The following is a 16546-nucleotide window of genomic DNA, read 5'->3' as shown; positions in this document are numbered from 1 at the left end:
CCTAAGAAGTCAAGCAATTCAACATAGGCCACATGTGTATCATTATGTATAACCCTTCCACAATACTCATGTTGTGAAAGACTAACTATATTTTGCTCCTTCCCAACCCATCCCCCTTTATTGAATTTTCTCCCTTGACCCTGTTTGTTTTTGATTACCTCCACCCCCATCTGCCCTCCCCTCCATCATCCCCCCTTTTTCTTTATCTTCTTCCCTCTTCTTTCCTGTGGGGTAAGATGCCCAATTGAGTATGTATGGTATTCCCTCCTCAGGCCAGATCTGATGAGAGCAAGATTCGCTCGTTCCCCCTCACCTGCCCTCTCCCCTCCTCCCACAGAACTGCTTCCTCTTACCGCCTTTATGCGAGATAATCCACCCCATTCTATCTCTCCCTGTATATTCCTCTCCCATCCCTTAATTTGATTTTATTTCTTTTCGATATCTTCCCTTCATCTTCAACTCACCCTGTGTCCTCTCTCTCTCTCTCTCTCTCTCTCTCTCTCTCTCTCTCTCTCTCTCTCTCTCTATATATATATATATATATATATACACACACACACACATACATATATACATACATACACATTCACTTATATATGTATGTATATGTATGTATATATATATATGCATAAACATATATATATATATCCATATTCCCTTCAGCTACCCTAATACTGAGATCTCATGAATCATACCCATCATCTTTCCGTGTAGGAATGTAAACAAAACAGTTCAACTTTAGTAAGTCCCTTGCAATTTCTTTTTCTTGATTACCTTTTCATGCTTCTCTTGATTCTTGTGTTTGAAAGTCAAATTTTCTATTCAGCTCTGGTCTTTTCACTGAGAAAGCTTGAAAGTCCTCTATTTTATTGAAAATCCATATTTTGCCTTGGAGCATGATACTCAGTTTTGCTAGGTATCTAGGTTTTAATCCTAGCTCCATTGACCTCTGGAATATCGTATGCCAAGCCCTTCGATCTCTTGATGTAGAAGCTGCCAGATCTTGGGTTTTTCTGATTGGGTTTCCACAATACTCAAATTGTTTCTTTCTGGCTGCTTGCAGTATTTTCTCCTTGATCTGGGAGCTCTGGAATTTGGCGACAATATTCCTAGGAGATTTCTTTTTTGGATCTATTTGAGGAGGCGATCGATGGATTCTTTCAATTTCTATTTTGCCCTGTGGCTCTAGAATATCAGGGCAGTTCTCCTTGGTAATTTCTTGAAAGATGATATCTAGGCTCTTTTTTTTGATCATGGCTTTCAGGTAGTCCAATAATTTTTAAATTCTGTCTCCTGGATCTATTTTCCAGGTCAGCTTTTTTTCCAATGAGATATTTCACATTGTCTTCCATTTTTTCATTCCTTTGGTTCTGTTTTATAATATCTTGATTTCTCATCAAGTCACTAGCTTCCACTTGCTCCAATCTAATTTTTTTTAATAAATTTCTTTATTTATTTTTAGTTTACCACGCACGGTTCTACATAGTTTTGAGTTCCAGTTTTTCTCCCCTCCCTCCCCCCTCCCTCCCCAAGACGGCATGAAGTCTCATATAACTGTCATGTATAACTTCGCATTGAATTAATTTATGCACTAGTCAAGTCGTGGAGAAGAATTTTGACCAATGGAATGAATCATGAGAAAGAAGAAACAGAACCAAAAAAAAACCCCAAAAACAAAAACAAAAGAGAAGCAGAAAAGGCGAGCATGTAGTGTGCCTCAGTCTGTATTCAAACTTCGCAGTTCTTTGTCTCGATGAAGATAGCATTCTCCATCGTGAGTCCCCTGGAGTTGTCCTTGCCCCTTAGGTTGCTGAGAAAAGTGCAGTTTGTCAGGGTTGGTCCTCACGGAATCCATATATCTGTGGCTGTGCCCAACGTTCTCCTGGCTCTGCTCCGCTCACTCAGCATTATGTCGTGTAGGTTTTTCCAGGTTGTTATGAAGTCTGCATCATCCCCATTTTTTATGGCACAATAGTATTCCATTACCTTCATGTACCACAGTTTGTTCAGCCATTCCCCAATTGATGGGCATCCCTTTGATTTCCAATTCTTGGCTACCACAAAGAGAGCCGCTATGAATACTCTTGTACATATGGGTCCTTTTCCCGCTTGCGTGATTTCTTTGGGATACAACCCTAGAAGTGGTATTGCTGGGTCAAAGGGTATGAACATTTCTATAGCCCTTTGGGCATAGTTCCAAACCGCCCTCCAAAATGGCTGGATCAGCTCACAACTCCACCAGCAATGCAACAATGTTCCAATTTCCCCACATCCTTTCCAGCATTTATCATTCTCCTGATTTGTTATTTTAGCCAATCTGACAGGAGAGATGTGGTATCTAAGAGTTGTTTTGATTTGCATTTCTCTAATCAGCAGCGATCCAGAGCATTTTTCCATATGCCTGTAGATAGCTTTAATTTCTTCCTCTGAAAACTGCCTGTTCATATCCTTGACCATTTCTCAATTGGGGAATGGCTTGTATTCCTATATATTTGGCTCAGCTCCCTGTATATTTTAGAGATGAGGCCTTTATCAGAGATACTAGTTGCAAAGATTTTCTCCCAATTTTCTGCTTCCCTCCTAATTCTTGTTGCATTGGCTTTTTTTGTACAAAAACATTTCAATTTGACATAATCAAAATTATCCATTTTACATTTTGTAATGCTCTCTATCTCTTGTTGGGTCATGAATTCTTTACTTTTCCACAAATCTGATAAGTAAACTATTCCTTGCTTTCCCAAATTACTTAGAGTATCAACTTTTACTCCTAAATCATGAACCCGTTTTGACTTTATTTTGGTATATGGTGTAAGATATTGGTCTATGCCCAGTTTTTGCCCTACCATTTTCCAATTTTCCCAATAGTTTTTGTGAAATAGTGAATTATTAGCCCAGAAACGGGCCTCTTTGGGTTTATCAAAGAGTAGATTGCTAAACTTGTTGATTTCACCTATTTGTGTACCTATCCTATTCCACTGATCCACACCCGTGTTTCTTAACCAGTACCAGACAGTTTTGATGACTGCTGCTGTGTAGTACAGTTTAATATCTGGTGTGGCTAAGCCACCATCTCTAGCATGTCTTTTCATTAATATCCTAGATACTCTAGACCTCTTGTTTTTCCAAATGAATTTTGTTATTATTTTGTCCAGCTCGGTAAAAAAATTTTTTGGTAGTTCGATTGGTATGGCACTGAATAGATAGATTAATTTAGGTAGAATTGTCATTTTTATTATATTAGCTCGGCCTAACCATGAACAACTGATATTTCTCCATTTATTTAGATCTGATTTTATTCGCGTGAAAAGTGTTTCATAGTTATGTTCATATAGGCCCTGGGTTTGTCTTGGCAAATAGACTCCCAGATATTTTATAGTGCCTTCAGTAACTTTGAATGGAATTTCTCTTTCTATCTCTTGCTGTTGGGCTTTGTCAGTAATGTATAGGAATGCTGAGGATTTATGTGGGTTTATTTTATATCCTGCAACTTTGCTAAAGTTGTTTATTATTTCAAGTAGTTTTTTACTTGATTCTCTAGGATTCTCTAGATAAATCATCATATCATCTGCAAAAAGTGATAATTTAGTTTCTTCTTTTCCTATTCTAATTCCTTCAATTTCTTTTTCTTCTCTTATTGCTACAGCTAATGCTTCCAGTACCAAATTGAATAATAGGGGTGATAATGGACATCCTTGTTTCACCCCTGATCTTATTGGGAATGCATCTAGTTTATCCCCATTACAAATAATGCTTGTTGATGGTTTTAGGTAGATGCTATTTATAATTTTGAGGAAGGTTCCACTTATTCCTATGCTTTCTAGTGTTTTTAATAGGAATGGGTGTTGTACTTTGTCAAAGGCTTTTTCTGCGTCTATTGAGATGATCATATGGTTTCTGCTAGTTTTGTTGTTGATATGGTCAATTATGCTAATAGTTTTCCTAATATTGAACCAGCCTTGCATTCCTGGAATAAATCCTACCTGGTCATAGTGTATTATTCTCGTAATGAGTTGCTGCAATCTTTTTGCTAATATTTTATTTAAAATTTTTGCATCAATGTTCATTAGAGAAATTGGTCTATAATTTTCTTTCTCTGTTTTAACTCTACCTGGTTTGGGTATTAGTACCATATTTGTGTCATAAAAAGAATTTGGTAGGACTCCTTCTTCACCTATTTTCCCAAATAGTCTACAAAGTATTGGAATTAGTTGTTCTTTAAATGTTTGATAGAATTCACATGTAAATCAAAGGAGAGATTAATAAAATTGAAACCAAGAAAACTATTGAATTAATAAATAAAACAAAGAGCTGGTTTTATGAAAAAACCAATAAAATTGACAAACCTTTGGCCAATTTGATTAAAAAAAAGAAAGAAGAAAATCAAATTACCAGCATAAAAAATGAAAAGGGTGAGGTCACCTCTAATGAAGAGGAAATCCAATCTAATTTTTAAGGTAGTATTTTCTTCAGTGGTCTTTTGGACCTCCTTTTCCATTTGGCTAATTCTGCCTTTCAAGGCATTCTTCTCCTCATTGGCTTTTTGGAGCTCTTTTGCCATTTGAGTTAGTCTATTTTTTTTAAGGTGTTATTTTCTTCAGTAGTTTTGGATCTCCTTTAGCCAGTCATTGACTTGCTTTTCATGGTTTTCTCGCATCCTTCTCATTTCTCTTCCCAATTTTTCCTCTACTTCTCTAACTTGCTTTTCCAAATCCTTTTTGAGCTCTTCCATGGCCTGAGCCCAATTCATATTTTTCTTTGAAGCTTTTGTTGTATGCTCTTTGACTTTGTTGGCTTCTTCTGGCTGTATATTTTGATTTTGTTTGTCACCAAAAAAAGATTCTACGGTCTGAATGTGAGTCTAAGTCCTTTTTTGCTTCCTGTTCATGTTCCCAGTCAACTACTTTACCTATGAGCTTTTTGTCAGGGTATGACTGCTTGTAGAGTAGTGAGTACTTTGTCCCAACTTTAGGGTCCTAGCACTGCTGTTTTCAGAGCTACATCTACTCCACCACCCCTTCAAGGTCTGCCACAGCAGCGTTCCTCCTCCCTCAAGAACCACCAACCAGGATCATGACACAGATCCAAGCAGGGCATAGTAAGAGAACCTGCCTCTGTGCCAGCAAAGCACTCCTTGCACTCCCAGTCTGATCTGCCATTTGATTCCTCCCACTGTATGAGCCAGGGACTTGGGAAGCAGCTGACACTGGAGCTCTGGAAGCAGCTGCAGGAGCTTCCTACTGCTGCTGCCTCCACCACCGCCACCTCCAGGGCTGGGGCTGGACCCCTCTTAACCGTATCCAGCAGTATTCCCACTAACCTGCTCCATCGTCTTTGGTATTTGTGGGTTGAGAAGTCTGGTAACTGCCACATCTCAATGATTCATAGCCCTCAGGCTTGCTCTGCCTGACTCCCAACCTGGTTTGTCCTGGCGCGGGGCTGCGCTCTGCTCCTAGCACAGTGCGATAGACCCTTTCCAGTGACCATCCAGGCTCTCCTGTGCTGGAGACCTGCTTCCCTCTGATATTTTGTGGGTTGTGCATCTCTAGAATTTGTTCAGAGCCAATTTTTTACAGGTGTTTAGAGGGATTAGGGGGAGAGCTTAAGTAAGTCCCTGCTTTCCATCTGCCATCTTGACTCCACCCCCAAAATTTCTCTTTGTATCTCTTGCTGTTGGGCTTTGTTAGTAATACATAGAAATACCAATGATTTATGTGTGTTTATTTTACATCCTGCAACTCTGCTAAAGTTGTTTATTATTTCAAGCAGTTTTTTTTTTGCTTGATTCTCTAGGACTCTCAAAGTATGCCATCATATCATCTGCAAAGAGTGATAGCTTTGTTTCTTCTTTGCCTATTCTAATTCCTGAAATTTCCTTTTGTTCTGTTATTGTTAAAGCTAGACTTTCTAATACAATGTTGAATAAAAGTGGTGATGATGGACATCCTTGTTTCACCCCTAGTCTTATTGGAAATGCTTCTAGCTTATCCCCATTGCACATAATGCTTGCTGATGGTTTTCAATAGATGCTACTTATCATTTTAAGGAAGACTCCATTTATTCCTATGTTCTCTAGTTATTGGGGTTTTTGATTTTTTCATAGGAATGGGTGTTGTATTTTGACAAAAAGCTTTTAATGTAGAAGCTGCTGTAGTACGTAATCCTGACTGTGGTACCATGAGATTTGAATTGTTTCTCTCCTGCTGCTTGCAGTGTTTTCTCCTTGACTAGGTAATTTTGGAATTTCGCTACAATATTCCTTGGCATTTTCAACTTTGCCTCTTTTCAGGAGGTGATCAGTGGATTTCTCAAATGACTGTTTTAGCCTCTCGTCCTAGGACCTCAGGGCAGTTTGAAGATTTCTTGAAAGATGCTGCCCAGGCTCTTTTTTGATCATGGGTTTCAGGGAGACTAGTAATTCTTAAATTATCTCTACTGGATGTATTTTTCAGGTCAGTTGTTTGGTCCAATGAGATATTTTACATTTCCTTCTTTTTTCATTCTTTTGACTTTGTTTGACTGATTCTGGATTTTTAACAAATTATTTTCTTCAATTAGCTTTTGTACCTCCTTTTCCATTTGGCTAAATCTACTTTTTAGGAAGTTGTTTTCTTCAGTATACTTTTTCAATTTGGCCAATTGTATTTTTTAAGGACTTGTTTTCTGCAGTCAATTTTTGTCCTTCCTTTTCCAAACTATTGACTCTCTCTTGCATACCTCTCATTTCTTTTCCCAATTTTTCTTCTACTTCTCGTATTTGACTTTTAAAAATCTTCTTGAACTCTTCTAAGAAGACTTTTGGGGCTTGAGTCCAGTTCATATTCCCCTTTTAGGTTTTGGTTGTGGATATATTTACAATGTTGTCCCCTTCTGAATTTGTGTTTTAATCTTCCTTGTCCCCATAGTAAGAATCTGTGGTCATTGTTTGTTTCAGCTTTTTGCTCATGATGTTTTGTCTATTATCTGGCTTTTCAAATCAAGGTCTCCTGCTGGAGCACAGGGGCCACTGACCCAAGCTTCTTGTTCTGGGGGCCAGGGACCTTGTCAGTGTGCTGAGGCCTCAGCTGCTGGCAGCTGGAGGCTGTAAGGGTCTGGTAGATTATGTGATGTTGAGCTGAGGTCAGCAACACTGAAGCAGTCTGGGTAGAGAGGGTTCTGACCCCTGAAGGATGACTTCTTCGAAGCACCAGAAGGTTGAGCTGTTGGAGGACACCTACCTTCCTGGAGTTGTACTTTCTGGAGTTGTGCTGAAGCACTGGAAGGTTAGGCTGCTAGAGTTTACTGGTTCCCCTGCCTGTACCAAAGCACTCTCGGGTTTGGGGGGGGGGTGGTACCTGCTCCAGCACTCTGATTCTCAAGATCTCCCACTGGTTTGCCAAGGTGGAGCTTGCTGCTGGCTTGCTGGGATGCTTCCTGTTCTGTACTGCTCTCCTTCCATCAGAGTAAGAGGGACATTTCCCGTTAATCCCTGAAGCTTCCCAGATTAAAAGACTGCTGTGAGAGAGGATTCTGGGAAGATGGCAGAGTAGGTCAGAAAATTTCAAGCTCTCAAGATTTTCCCCCACAAAAGAGTTAAAATAGCACCTTAGGGCAAACAAGGTGTGGGTGGAGACTAAGAAAAATAGGGGCACAATCGGGGGTTTCCTTTGACAGTTTGAGAAAATCTGAAGAAAAACCCAAGGACTAGGTTTATGATGAGTAAACACCTCCAGACCAGGTTCCGTTTTCACAACAAGCCTGAAGCCACTTAAAACAACTAGCAGCAAGACCCAGGGTTAGTTGGTCTGAGAGGCTGCCTCGGCCCAGCCGCTGGAACTTTTCACCCCAGCATAGTTATGGGAGTTGTGCATTTGAGCTCAGGAAGACTGGGGGAACCTCTGCTGACAATGAATGCCAGACTCAGCTGTGTTGTGAGGAGTGGTGGGGGTGAGAAGGAACTAGAACATGCCCAGCGAGTGCCGAAGCTGTGGGATAGAAAGCCTCTGGCTGTGGGCACTTACAGAAGGTTGGACTTTTGGCTTTGGTTCCAGGCTAGAGGAGAGAACTAAAGATCTGGGGCAAGAGGCACCAGTTCCCATACCACAGGGCTAGAGGTGATTACAAAAATCAAGTTATTATTAAAAAAAAAAAATGCACAGGCAAAGGAGAAAGAATCCAACCACAGAAGCCTATTACGGGAATAGAGATAACCAGGGTTCATCTTCAGAGGAGGATAGTGAAGTAAAGAAACCCCCAAAGAGTAACATCAGATGGTCACTTGTTCTAAAAGATTTTATAGAAGATCTTAAAAAAGACTTCAAAAAGCAAATGACAGAGATGGAGGAAAAACTAAAAAACAATTTTTTAGAAAACAAGAAGGTTATGAAAGGAAAATCAACCAATTAGAAAAGGAGATGCAGAATCTCAAGGAGGAACATGACACCTTGAAAATTAGGATTGGGCAAAGTGAAGCCAGTGAAATTATAAGAGATCAAGAAATAATTAAACAAAACATGAATAATAAAAAAAAATAGAAGAGAAAGTAAAACATCTTGTAAGAAAAACAACAGATTTGGAGAATAAATCAAGAAGAGAAAATATAAAAATAATTGGAGTAACTGAAAGTCATGATCAAAAAGAATAAATTTGATACAATAATACAAGAAACAATTAAAGAAAATTGTCCTGAAGCATTAGAACAAGGCAGGGAAGTAGAAATAGAAAAAAATCCATCACACACCACTTAAAAGAGATCCTATGAGAAAAACTCATAGGAATATCATAGTCAAATTCCAGAACCCCCAGCTCAAGGATAAAATATTAAAAGCATCAAGATTAAAACAATTTAAATATGATGGTGCCACAAATGGAATTACACAAGACCTAGCAGCAGAGACATTAAAGGACTACAGGTTTTGGAACACAATATATCGAAAAGCAAAAGACCTGGGGCTCCAGCTGAAAATACCCTCCAAGTTTCAGTATTGTCTTGAATGAAAAAAAATGGACATTTGACAAACCCTCAGACTTTCAAGACTTTGTTAAAAAAAATCCTCAACTTAATAGAAGATTCAACATACGAAAACCAAGAGAAACATAAGGTACACACCAAAGACTGACTATAAGTGATTCATAAGAACAGACTGCTTACCTTTTATATAATGTAAAATGTATATTTAACATTCTTATTAATAATTGCCGAGGTCATAAGAAAGAGGGGGATAAACCTGACCATGATATGAATTTAAAAAGTAAAACCATTTAGAAACAACTAAAAACAGTAACTATTTTATACAAAAGAGGTGCAAGGAGAAGAAAGGATACACAGGATTTAGATGGGGCAGGAGGGCTGATAGTTCTGGTAATCTACTTTCATCAGGAATGGGTTTAAGAGGGAACAATACATAAATATTTGGGAGAGTATAAGAGTCTTCTAAATTTAGAAGGAATAAAATAAATAAATAAATAAATAAATAAAAAAGGGTTATAGTGAGTGGTGAGAGGACAAGGGAGGGATTCGGACAATGGAGGGATTTTTAGAGGGGAGAATGAGGGAATAGGTAAAGGGAGTTTAGATTAATGGGAATGGGGGATAGGGAAGGGATCCTTAGAGGGGGTAAGGCAAGTAATAGGAGGTAGGGTGGTTGGTGGAGGAGGTGGGTAGGCAAGTAATAGGAAGGCGATGTAAGGAGTAGAAGGAAAGTACAGGAGGCAGGAAGGATAGGAAACAAAAGATATGTACAAAACATAAAAACAAAAATCAGGAGCAGATTATGTATGGGAAATATATGTCTATATACGCATGTATATATGTATAAGTGTATGTATATATCTGCATGTGTGTGTATATATCAAGAAATATCTAAACTATACTGTAGCCTTCTGGGAGTGTGGGGAGAGGGAAAAAAAGAACAAAGTTAAAAAGTGCGCAGCAAAGAACAAAAGAAAACACAAGGAAGCAAAGAAAAGATGGACAATTCTCAACACAAGGTGCATTATTTATCATACAGGCTTTCTTGAAATTAAAATTTATTGTTAAATATTTTTAATCCTCTCCTATGTTCTGCTATGAACATGACATACTTTTTTTTCTTTCTTACTTTATATTTAAGTTTCAATATTTAAGTTTATGATATGTTTTTTGTTTCTTTTCTCTATTTTGTTTTTGCATTCTGGTAAAATAAAATGTTAAAGAAAAGACTGCTGCACCCCATCTTTCTGCTGGCTCAGCTGTTCCAGGGTATTTCCTGGGGCAATATTTTCTATGTTTCTAGAGGTCAATGAGGGAGACTGAGAGCAACTTACTTCTTATTCTGCCATCTTGGTTCCCAGCCTAACTTATTTTTAATCTTTAATTAAGGTGTGACGTTATGATCATTTCTATGTACTTTAGCTAGCTAGCTGCATTGGCCAACTTGTGATTAGGTAGGCAAGGTCATCTTTAATCAGAGAATCAGATCTTGGTCCTAACATTGGTAGAGGAATGGATGGTGGCTTCATTCCAGGAAAACCATTCTTTAGATAGGCTAAACCAGATGGAAGTAAGTGAAAGGCCTCAAACCTGTTAGTAAGTTAGGAGGATGTGTACTTCAAGTATATGAAGTCTTCTTCTGGCAAACCGGGTGGAGGAGAGTAATTTGTTCCAATGGCCATGAAGGCACTGTGGAGCACTTACACCTTGATCAGACTTTGAAGACACTAAGGTCATCCACTGCATCTGGGCCATTGCCAGTCATCCTGTCTTTTGTCTTGCCACTGAACCCAGGAAGATAGAGTGAGGCTGATGACTTTGTGCAACTCTGCCTCACTTAAATCCAATTCAGGCACAAATTAAGACGTCACCTTATGATATCAGTGGTCCTCTTCAAAAAAACAAAGGATAAACCACAGAACAGGCATGATGTGTGAGAGGTAGGGCATGGAGTGGAGGGAAAGGCAAGAATGGAGAGAGGCAAAAAAGTTTTTCACTACTAAAAAATGATGTCTAATTTCTACAGTGAGAGAACAGCTAGAAAATATGCAAAATATACATCACTTTGCTTTTCCTTAACTTATAGCCATAAATAAATTAAACTGACCATAGGTCCTTATTTCAGTTGTTCACCATGTCAGCCTGCTTTCCCAGAACATAACTTTGGGTAGGTTCTACCCTGTTGGAGAGCTGTCAAGTTTAGACTTGGCAGTGTACTGACTCTATTTGTTCTGAGGGCCCACCTAGAATATTTTGAAAAGAATCATCTCTAGAAAATTGGCCATGAGGTGATGATTTTTTTTCAATCTGAATAATTTATAATCTATTATAGTGGATTTTGCAAATGTGTTTGAGTTTCATAAGCCCTCTGTTCATAAAGACTCAACAAATGTATTTTCATGAGATAGCAAGGTTTGCAGTTTTTAAAGAATTGTTAAGCAAATAGTTTGGGAAATGTAGACATAAAGCAAATAAAAATATGAATATGTGTGTATATATGCATGTACACATAAATCCATTTTTTACAATATACATGTGTGCATATGTTTGTATGTGTAATGCAACAAAAGAAGCCTTTTTAGTTCAGTAGGCTATAGTCACAACCCATACATTGTAGGAGCTTTATACCTCTCACCTAAGAGTATCAATACCCCACTACATCAATAACCCTCTATGAGAGTTAACTCACAACTCCAGATTTCAAGCTTCAGTGTTATGGGTCCATTTGGAAACACATTTACACCACATGAAACTGCCTTCCTCTTCATTTGTCAACTAGTAATCTCATCTCTTTTAATTGAGGAAGCTCCCCTTCCCTTCTCCAAAATAGAATATACAATCTCTTTCAATTAACCAATCACCTTTCAAAAGACATTTGGAAAATGTTAGGTTTTAATACAAATTGTAGTTTTCTTTAAGCTAGAAAGCTACAAAGATCATTAAATGGATTCTTTCTGGGCTATACAGATCAGCATTTATGATCACACCCATGGAAGAAATTAGATATGTTTTATTTAAAGACTATTTCATCTGGAAATGCCTGTTTAATAGCTTTAGGAGTTCATGGAAGAATATGGACAGAAATAGGATATATAAGTGGGACATAGGAAAAAAATTTACTAAAGACAATATGATCAAAGATTATTGCTTAGTTAAAAATCAAATCTAGGCTTTTCTAAAATAATTTCATTTTACAAGTATATTATATTTATATGTTTACAATACACACAGGCATACATTTATGTGTATGTGTTTGTGTGTATATATATACACACATGTATATGTATATGTACATATACGTATCATATATGTGTGTATAAGATACATATCAATTGGTCATCATTCTGGGTGAAGAAACACCTTCTTTACATTTCCAATGGCTCTGCATCATAAATATAGTTTTAGAATATTGTCTGTGGCACAAAGAGATTATCTGACTTGCCAGGATTCACAAAGCCAAGATTTGAAGGGAATAAATCGAGACCTTCCCAACTCTGAGGCTGCTCTATATTATCTATGTCACACTCTCTTTCATTATACTATTGCCAGGGATAATGCTTTAATTTTTTTCTCATTTTCTCTTAAGCATTTAAAGAAAAATAAGAAAATAAAGTGTTATGCCGTAAATAATAGAAAATTAGTATTGTCCCAACTGGTTAGCTGATTATTGATAAGGATATATGAGAGTGGGGAGGAGTGGGGTAAAACAGGGAGAAAGTGTGACATGTCAAACATGGGAAGGAAGGAAAATGAATGGATGATAAAAGGAGAGTCTGCAAGAAAAAAGGTTGGAAAAAGCCCCCAGTGATTACTATCTCCCATTAAAATGATTATAACAGGAATGTTGCCTGCACAAATAAATACATGGAAATGGTGAAGAAGGCATGGTGGAACAAATTTGATAAGGCAGCTTATGGGAAATAAAGGATTATAATTAAGTTCAGAAGATATTCCTTCTCTAACCTTAGAAAACAGAATTTTAAAGCTGGGACATCCTGAGCAATAAATTACCAATAAACAAAGACAAACAGAAACTCTCTAGGTATTCTTTCAAATGCTTCAACTTAGTCATGACCTGCATTGTTTTGCCATTTAAAAGTCATTTTCAATGAAAGTTAGTAAAGCATTCCTGGCATTCTTGAAACATTTTCATAGTAAAGTAGAAGTTTAGTCTGAGGCAAGTACATGTGTAAATAATAAAGTTTTTCTTCAGATTCATTCTTTTTCAGCAGTTTTGGGATTTCCATTGGAGTTAACTGGCACATACCAAAAAACCAGATATTCATTTTCTCTCTTCTCTTAAATAGATTAAGATACTTATAGCTTAAGACTGTCTTTAGGAAGAAAACATATTAAATTCCTTTACTTAATGCCACTTATAATTTGTGTTTGTTTTGTGTTTACCTGGCAGACTTTTGAATAACACTTTTTGCAGCCTTTCTTCATGTACATATGTGTAGCTCTGTGTGTGTGTGGGTATATATGTATGTATGTATGTATGTATGTACACACACACCCATGTATGTATATAGTCATCCCTCGATGTTCTTGGTTACACATTCACCGTTTTGTTTATTCTTGTGCTGGCCATTGATAATTAAATGGGAATTTTTGGAGATCTGCAGCATACTGAGGAAAATGCAGACAACATGCATATGTAAATAAAACTGAAAAAATTAGTATGTCATAAATGCATAAGTACTGCTTATTATTAATTAATCTATTTTATCATCTCCTACCACAAATATACACACACAAATTTTTTATAAAGTTAAATTTTGTTAAAAGTTTCAGTGCCCTAAAAAACTGCAGGTTATATGTTCTCTTTGGGAACACTTCCTCTTTGTCTCTCTCTCTCCACACTCAGTCACTTGATTTTCTCCAGCCATGATCTTTGTTATCTTAGGCTTTTGGTAAGAGAAGAAAGTCCATGGAGCAGTTGGTCTAGCTATACTGCTAGCTGTGGAGACCTTGAATAGTGTGTGAAACACTAGTCTCTGTCATGTGGAAACTACAACTTTTTATGGATGCAGTTTGTTGTTTTACTTATTTTATGTGTTAAATAAATATGATCAGAATTATTAAAAAAAATAAAGGTTTAGACTGGGCCCTACATTTATTCAAAGTTTTTTTTTTTTACCTTTGCAGGGGTCCTGTGTCCCTAACCCCTAAGAATATAGAGGGATAAATGTGTGAGTGTGAGTGTGTGAGAGTATGTGTGTGTGTGTGTGTGTGTGTGTGTGTGTGTGTGTGTGTAACTCATGGCCTGATATGGGAAAGGGGAAGCTGAAGGGAATAAACATTTATATAGTGCCTACTATGTTCCAGGTTCTGGGCTAAGTACTTTCATAAATATCCCATTTGATATGTACCTTCATTTTGCTTCATTAGGTCTACACAAACATGATCATGATTTGTTACTGCCTCAGCTGATTTTGGTATGTTTGCTTAATATGCTAGGGCATCATGCCACAAGTGCTAGTGGAATGGCTTTTAATCATATAGATTACAAAATCTGTTGCACGATCCTTCATTTGGCTGGTTGGCCATGACTTTGCATGTGAACCCTAGGGAGCCTAAAGTCCAGAGAGAAGAAAATTCCAGGAACAAATGGTGAAAAAACATTTATTAAGTGTTTACTATGTGCCAAGCCCTCTGCTGAGTGCTAGGAATACAAATGAAAAATCAAGACAAGTCCAGCTTTTAAGGAGCTTGTACTCAGATTGGAGAAAAAAAGAGCTAGAAAGAACTACTGAGTTTGAATCCAACCTCGTCATTTTTTATAGATGAGGAAACTTATGTATAAAATGCAGAATTTTATAGATGAGGCTTAGGGAAGTTAAGTAACTAGGCCAAGATCACACAAATAGTGTCCAAAGTGGGATCTAACTCTTAATTGTGTTTATAATTTAATACTTTACTGTATCCTGATATCCATAATATAAGTATTCCCTCAAATAGCAAAGAGGGTAACCAATTCCCAACTTTTTGTGTGACTTTCATCCAGGTCTAGCTATAAGGGCTCCATAGATATTGAAACAATGTACTAGGGTCTTTTTCTAATTTTCTTGCTAGTACATTAATACTAATGAATCATATAAATTGTTCACTGATTACCTTTCCCTCTCTATGCATGACTATCACCTTCCTTTTCCAGGCACACTTCCTTCTGATTATATCCTGACCAATCCAACCACTGTGCGCCTTTCCACTGCCCTTTGGGTGATCAGCAACTTCTGTTATTCATAGATGATGTTTCCCTGACCTAAATAAAAATAATAATAAAATAATAAATAATAACAATACATCTTACATTCACAATACATGTACTCCATATACTCTGTGATCCACTGGAACTAGCCTCCTGGCTATTCCTCAAAGAGGATACTCCATCTCTGGACTCTAGATCGTGGCTGTCCGCCATGCCTGAAATTGTCTACTTATTTCAGTCTCCTGATTTCTCTGGATTTTTAAAGGCCCAGATAAAATCCTACCTTTTGTAGGAATCCTTTCTCAATCCTCTTTCTTTCTAATGCCCTTGTTTTGTTGATTTAAAGTTTATCATGTATGTAGCTTGCATATATGTAGTTTGTACATAATTGTTTGCATGTTGTCTCCATTCCTATGAACTCCTTTGGACCAGAGATGATCTCTTCACTTTTTTTATCCCCAGCACTCAGCACAGTGCCTGGCACATAGTAGGTGCTTACTCAATGTTTATTGACTGATTAATGATGATGATGATAGCAAACATTTATACAATGCCTTGAGGTTTGCAAAGTATTTTACATATGTTAACTCATTTAATCCTTACAATAAGCCTGTGAGGTAGATGTTATTATCCCTAGTTTATAAATAAGGAAACTGAGCCTTACACAGGTTAAATGACTCATCCAGGGTTCACAAAGCCAGTAAGAGTCTGAGGCTGAACTTGAACCCATGTATTCCTGAATGCTGGACTCTTACTACTGTGCCATCTGTTTGCCTGGCTATGTGTATACTTATGGCCAGGCAGCACCACTAGAAGAATATTGATATTTAAGAAGTAAACTCTCATTTTGAGAAGTTTGTGGGTAACAAAAATGCTATACAGTTTCTCAAATATAATCCAGTCCACCCTTCTCTTCCTATTTAATTCTGGTCTCAGAAATTTTTCTTTAAAAATGTGGAAGGAAGTTGTTCCCCAACCCCCTTTATTTCTAGTGTTTTGAGTGTGGTATTTTTCAAGTCATTGATAAGCTTGGGTGACAAGTATATGGCATATGTAGAGTACATGGCAAAGAGTTTCTTTTTTGACAAGGCATTTTGTACCAACTAATTAGAAGAAGGAGAATTGAAAAAGTTTCAAAGACCAATAGATTACTTATTGCACAACTACATTGAAGAGGTCTGTCTGGGTGGTGGAGGAAAAGGGAATGATTAAAAACTCGACAAGGATGTTGATATTAAAGTGCAGTCGTTTTACTGACTTCTCCTTTTGCTGAGAATGGTGAGGAGTGAACATGGTGATTTCTTAAATTACATTTTACTTAATTCTCAAAGTATATGCATCCTGATAGTGAGGGTCTAAAGGTTAATTCAAGCAGAGAGAGGGAGAGA

General features: G+C 37.4%; 1 protein-coding gene across 2 annotated transcripts in view; it reads left to right on the top strand.

Moving 5' to 3' along the window:
* NALCN (sodium leak channel, non-selective) overlaps positions 1-16546 on the top strand; it is a 502757-nt gene that overhangs the window by 161685 nt on the left and 324526 nt on the right. The window lies entirely within an intron of this gene.

Source organism: Trichosurus vulpecula, chromosome 4, assembly GCF_011100635.1.
Source record: "Trichosurus vulpecula isolate mTriVul1 chromosome 4, mTriVul1.pri, whole genome shotgun sequence".
Lineage (NCBI taxonomy): Eukaryota > Metazoa > Chordata > Mammalia > Diprotodontia > Phalangeridae > Trichosurus > Trichosurus vulpecula.
This window is presented reverse-complemented; position numbering and strand designations above follow the sequence as displayed.